Below are 6,883 nucleotides of genomic sequence, written 5' to 3' on the forward strand. Positions count from 1 at the left end.
AAAAAAAAAAAAAAAAAGCCCCACGACATATACCCATAAAGAATTACAAAAATGGTGATGTTGGCATGTCAGTAGTATGAGCCAAGCTTAAAACAAGCATTGCACTTGCTGAAAATGCAGGATAGAGTCTAGCAGGGAAGCAGTGTCATTCCCTTTACAGTATCACACTTGAAACTCAGTTTCACAGTGCAGGTTGTGGAGGCAGACTGGTGATTTCTTATAGACTCCATAACATATATGGGCACCCTATACAAAATTTTTAAAAGTAATTTTCTTTCTTGTGGCTAAATAACAGGCTTCAGTGTGCCAGGCTTCAGTAACATTTGAAATCTGTGCAAAGCACATTTTGAGCCCTAACTGTTTGTTTTCTTTATTCACACCAGTCCGTGAGGGCCTGTTTCAAGACAGCCCTTTTATAGCTGTTGAGGAGTCTGGTGCAAGGTATATCAAGTCTGTGAGGAGCTGTATTTTGAGGTACAGGAGGGGAGTAAAAATTTGCAGAGGTATGTATGTATTGGCTGGTATTCACTAAAATAATAGATTTGAATGAAGAAAGGTTTGGGCGGTGTAACTCAGATGCAGAAGACAGAATTTCATACCCCATCACACTCTCTTTAATGGCAATTTCTGGAAAAGTGTCTCATCACAGCACTCATAGCAAATCAGATTTTTTAGTGATTTTCTTGAAAAAGAAGTACCTTAGTAAGCTACACCTAGGGATCTGTGCTCTTACTTATTCTCTCTCCTTCTCCTAGGGAACAAGGATTCACAGTACACTGTTTTCCTTGTATAAATTAGCAGGTGGTTTTGGTTTTTTGTTTTTTTTTTTAAATTTCCATTAAAACACTATCTTCTTAAAATAAAATTCCCACCAGAATACAGAAACAAGCCCTTTTAATTTCTTCTCTTTTTATTAAAAATTCTTGGCATTTTAATATTCCGGGGGTTGATACAGTGAGTATCCCATATGCTCTTTTCCTTCCCTATTACTCATAGTGTAGCCACATGCAGAACAACCTCTGGAATCACAGAAGAGTTGGCTTTTTGAGAAGGACATAGTGGCTAGAAAATGTCTTACCTTTATTCTTCAAATTTACACCAAAACTGCTTTTCCTTTCCTCCCAAAGATGTAAATTTAACTAAGCAGGTGCTTTTGCCTCATGTCGCTGACTCCATCATGGAAGATTCTTGCATGGTCTCTGATACTGTGAACAGGTCAACTTGTATGAACGGCTGGGTCCTGTTGTGTGAGTCCCTGCATATTCCCCAAGGGATGTAAAATGTCATCTTTCTCTGCTTTGACCCAGATGTAAAGGGAGTTTTATGAAGAAAAACATTGCTTTTGGGTATAAAAACCCAAATTATCATCAATTTAGCAAAGTAAAGGACCATGTTTAACCAAGTGGTTTGCAGAGCAGTGTAATGTCTCTCTTGAGGAACAGCAAATAGAAGGAACATCATTCCTTAGGGTAAAGAAAACAGACATGAGTGCTGTTCAGTAACATAATTGTTATTGAAATGTTGGTGTAATTATCCTACGTGAGTAGAATATTTAGTAAATAGAAAAAATATTAAAATAAAAGCTCCTGTGAAAGTCATGAAAAGCGCAAGAGTTGAGTAATAAGGATTTTAAATCTGAGGTTTGATTTAAGCCAGTTGGGACAGCAAGTGGACATGTGTCAGCTGTAAAAGGAGGAAGGTACCAAGGTACCAACATCCATCTGGAGTTCATTGCTTAGCCTTTCTCAGCAGGCTGGGCAGTTCCTTTAGCAGCTGGGTCTAGTAAGTGTTGTTGTCTCTCATTTAGCCTCACATTCTAGATTTGGGAACCAGTCAAACAATAGGCATCATGTCTATAATTGCAGAAGTAATTTAATGACTGTGGGAATAGGGAGGGAAGAGATCATGTGGGAGGGGGAAGAGGGATCACCCCTTCTCATGCTCACCTGTGAATGTCATAGCCAGAAATAAAGTAAGACTGGCACTGTTGGGTCCAAACAAACCATGTTTCTTCAGCCAGTATCATTCATTTTCCATTCTCTTGGCAGCAAAATATTTGCACTGTGGTGCTTGGAGGCACTCAGGGTTTGCTACATTGGGGTTGATGCACAATTTAGTTGCCCAGCTACGCTTTGATGGAAGAGCTTTGGGTATCACTTGGTATAAAAAAGACCTAAGTTAGTCACAAGCATAGGGAGGTCTTTACCCCTGATCTTTGATGCTTCAGCCCCATTACAAGGGTAACACATGAGAACTTACAGAAGTGTTTGGTGTTAGCAGCCACTGATTCTGAGTTTTTTGATATACCTTTCCCAAAGTGCCAATTATTCTACTTGACTTTCTTCTTTAAAGCTGAAGTTCTTAGTATTATGCAATTCCATTGACCCTGTAGTGACACTGCTGTAAAATTTTTTCTTGCTTCTACAGTGTTGAGGTGCAGAACTAATTTAAAGAACAGTGCATCTAGTTGGTTACCTTGAATGTGCAAGCAAATGCTGGAGCAAATATCCAAGCATAGGATCCCAAAGAGCTTAGAGCATTCAATATCAGAAATGTGTCTAAAGCAAATGCATCCTAAAGCAATAGGGTACTACTCTTGGCTGACTAAGGAGTTCCATTGGTAAGTTTGTTTGAAAAGAGTGTTGATGTCTTGCTGATTTACCCATAGTGTCATTCGACCATAATGGACCAGGTGTCAGGTTTAGAATTGATTTCATGTATCCAGCTTCCTTGAAACATATTTTCTTCATTTTTCCGTGATTCAAGTATTTTATTTTTCTGCACCCTAAGAGTACATAACAGCCACTGCTTTTCCATGGCAACGCCTGTTTCCAGAATTTGTCGTCTGGTGTTTCATGTTTTTCTCTCTCTCTTTTTTTTTCCCTCCCTCTTTACCCATCTCCCCCCCAGCAGCTCTAACATTGCTCATTGTACATCCATTTTGACTTCAGTATCTGAATGACATTTTCTTTATTGCACATCAGATATTTCAGTAGGTCTGTGTTCCAAGCCTTCTGCAGTTATAGAGTTAATTAAGTTGGCTGTATTCCTCTTTGGAAGGAAGATGACACTGCTTTTTGCGAACTATTAATGGAATACTATAATGTTACAATTTTTGCTAGTGCGGTATTTATTTATTTATATGGCATTATTTTAATTTTTTTTTCTGACTAAAAATGTTAAACATCTGCTCTTTAGACAATGTAAATCATACCAGCCATAACTAATTTAAAAGACTAGGCAGCTGATAACTTCTTCTCTACAGTTTAACAGCCTTTAGAGTTTAGCAGCTTTGCTTATTTTTGTCTATAGAAAGAACAGAAAATGGTAAATTTCTATGCAAAAGAAACATACACATAAAAAAATGGCATGCAAGTAACTGCTAAACAATGCTTTTTTGGTCCTCTTGCTCTTCCTCCTAAGTTTCTCCCTATTGACATTTTACAAGTACAAGTACAAGTCTTGCCTTTTTTAAATGTGCTATTTTTTTTTTTTTCTTTTTAACTCTTGCCCTAGAAACTGCTGTCATGAGGGTGATACAGGCCCTCAGCGTGGACATCTTCCCAGGAGGAGAAGTATACTGGTAGCAGAAATAGTATTCCCTTGAACTTAGAGGAATGAGCTCTTACACCAAGGGAGTTGGAAGACCATGAATTGGTTTCTGGCAGAAACTGTGGTTAGGCAAGAATTTCTGTAAGCTCAGATGGGCAGTCATTGGCCAGGGGAGACTTTTGAGTCCTCTAAATTGTCAAGCCTTGAGGAAACCTGGATCCCCCCTGGAGCCTGTAGCAGGGCTTGCAGTTCCTAGGCTCCACAATCTCTGTTTCCTGGGGAGTTGTCATGACTATTATTGACAGACAAGAGAATCAAGGAGTTGAGAATTCAGCTGCTAAGAGTCATTTTGTAGATTAGAACACCATGGAATTTAAAAATAAGTAGGAAGTATGCTAAAATTCTGACTTGGCAACAGCAACTCGTCATCAGTAGAGTCGATGTTCTCTAGGAGTCAAATGGGGTTGAGTTTGGCTCCAGATTGCAGTTTTTTGTTGTTTTTTTTTTTAATAAACAAAGATCTCAGCATCCTTTTAACTTGTTCTGTAGAATGAAAATATTATCCACATTTTCCCCCTCAATTTCTTTTCTTATCCTAGGCACTGAAAAAATTAATAAAGCCCAACACAAGCAGAAAATTAGAAAATACTTCGCTCGATGTCGGTCAGTTGTAGGCAAAGCAAGTAATTTGACCCCTCTGGTTGTGAATACTGTAACCTAATTCCTGTAAGGCTGTTGTGCACCTCCTCAGCAAGTGACTGTACTGCTAGCATGATGTTACGTTACAGGACACCAAGGTCTGTGCTGTTCTGCCTGTTATTACCTGAGAAGAAATTAATTGTTTCATTACAAGTTACAAGGTGGGTGCGATTATGAGAAGGTATTTCAAAATCATGCTTGACAGTCAGGAGGAGCAAGTGTCTCAATGTAAACCTAACACCTTTGTAGTAAGCATGTAAAATTGGTTTTAAGATATAACTTGTTTTGCCTTCACATAAACCTGATGAGGGATGCACGTTTAAAGAACCTAACTGTGTTTTCTTTTTTTTTAGATTGTGTTTGTGGAACAAGCTGATCAGCTAGAGGAACTGGCTAAGACGTGGGGGTTCAAAACATCTGACATAAGACAACTGAGTAAAAAGTATGTGTTTTGTTAAGATTAATTTCAGCAAATGCAGTTTATTCTTTGAGTGAGGGCAAGTGAGGCAGGGAGCACATTAAATCCACATAATACCCATAAATACAATGGGCAAAACTCTGTTTTGGTGCAGTGACATCTCTTTACCCAAAGGTGCTTGTGCTCTGGAAGAGACTTGGAGGATGGACAGTCCATGTTATTTTTGCGTTCCTTGGTTTGGGATGGCAGACATGGCTGAATTGTGCTGGCTGACATATGCTGCACAGAACAAAATGCCATATTTACTTTTCAGGCATAATCTCTTCTGTGCTCACAGAACTAAGTGCCATTCTTTCTTGAGATTACATTTTATATCCATTTTGTTAGCAGTGGGCTGTGCCTAACATGAAACTCTAGACGCAGTAAATGTAGGTAACACTGACACTGCAAATATGAAACTCATTTGCTTGGACTTTGACATATTCCATAATAAAAATTAATACAATTAGAAGATTTAAAACTTCTACACACAGAACTTCTGATTTCTCACTATACTGCAGCTAGAGGATTTCTTTTTTCTTCAGCCAGTGAAATGCCCCAACTTTATGGTGAAGTGAAATAGTTTTGGACTGTATCTACTATGCTTTGCATGTAGTAGCACTGTGAACAACTTGTGACTTAGAATTGAGAGCTGCAGCATCCTTCTAGTAATCAATTGTTAAAAAACTTGTATGTTTTGCTGAAAGGCTAATCATATAGTATATACATCAGTCATCAGATATTTTCTTCACCTGAAATAGCCTGAGGAAAGTGGAAGGTGCTGAGAATATGGACCAGGTTGAGGAAGACTTTTCAGCATTTATAGCCTGCAAGAAGACAGAAAGAAGGGGAATTAAAAAGAGATAAAATTCAGATCATTTAGTAGTCAGGAAGAAGGAAAGAGGAGTGAGAGAAATGTTATGCAGTAGGGAATTTCAGCACAAACCAAAATAGTCATAGCAACTTCCTAGTAATGTTGATATATTCATCCCTGTTATTGCATGAACATTACATGACAACATATAGTTTTACAGTTCCATTGTAAACATGCCTTTCCTGTCAAGATATTGAGCAGAGCTTTTTTCACCAGTGCCTGTGTCTGCATTTTTAGACACAGTGTCTGTTCTTCCATTAAACCTTGAAATTAATTGATTTTATATATCTGTATAGACATACAAATAATGTAGAGGAAAACTGGCATATAGAAAGGCACATTTTGTAAGTATTATGGTCTGGAAGCTAAAAGCATTTCATATATATCCATACTAGAAAGCAAGGCTGTGTACAAATGTCTTTTTCAGGTGGATTCGACAGTGGAATAATTTTAGTTATTGTGAAGTCAGTTTGCCTTTTTGGCATTTAGGGTGGGTCAATATTAGAGATAATTGGATTCATCATGCTCTTGCACTGTTTTTCTCAAAGGTAGATATGTGTATTTTGCCATGTAAATGTACTACTCAATTGCTTCATACCAAAAAATGGGTGTGGGTAGAGGTACAGCAGGAGTTACAGGCTGAAGCTGGAAGAGACAGGTTAATCTATACTTGCTATTTACTCTGGTGGATTTTACTCAAATATACTGTTTAAAACAAAGCTACTTACCATGGAGAATTTTGAGACATTTTGGATTACTATAATTTTATTTTCTTTCCTTAGTGAATTCTTCATGCCAGGATTGGTTGATACACATATTCATGCCCCTCAGTATTCATTTACTGGTACAAGAGTAGACCTGCCTCTTTTGCAGTGGTTGACTTCCTACACATTCCCAACAGAAGCCAAATACCAGGACAGTGGTTTTGCAGAAGAAGTGTACACCAGAGTTGTTGTAAGTCCTGCAAACAACATTTACCTGCTTGATGACATTAATTTTTTTGTAATATAGGTATGTTTTCAGAAGGTCAGCAGAAAGAATAGCGCATGTTTTACTGTCATGGAAACCAGATAAAACCAAGATAGCCACTCTTCTAATTGCTAGCCAAGATTGTCTGTTACTAGTTCAAGTCTCGTTCTGTTGTTGCTGGCAATAGAGTTCATTTAGTCACAAGGTTAACAATGAACTGTTTATCACATTTTCTGAATACAATGACCAACATTTAAGACTACTCGCAGAATTAGTACAGCCAGCAGGTGCAGACATAACCAAGCATAGTTAAAAAAAAAAAAAAAAAAAAA

General features: G+C 37.9%; 1 long non-coding RNA gene across 1 annotated transcript; it reads left to right on the forward strand.

The window, feature by feature from the left end:
- Nucleotides 1-4,570: 4,570 nt before the first annotated feature.
- Nucleotides 4,571-6,444, forward strand: LOC108447194. The gene is made up of 2 exons (XR_001862610.1): nucleotides 4,571-4,693; nucleotides 6,365-6,444. It is a non-coding gene; the product is annotated as an uncharacterized LOC108447194 (long non-coding RNA).
- Nucleotides 6,445-6,883: the final 439 nt, after the last annotated feature.

The sequence above is a fragment of the Corvus brachyrhynchos genome, unplaced genomic scaffold (assembly GCF_000691975.1).
Source record: "Corvus brachyrhynchos isolate BGI_N302 unplaced genomic scaffold, ASM69197v1 scaffold716, whole genome shotgun sequence".
Lineage (NCBI taxonomy): Eukaryota > Metazoa > Chordata > Aves > Passeriformes > Corvidae > Corvus > Corvus brachyrhynchos.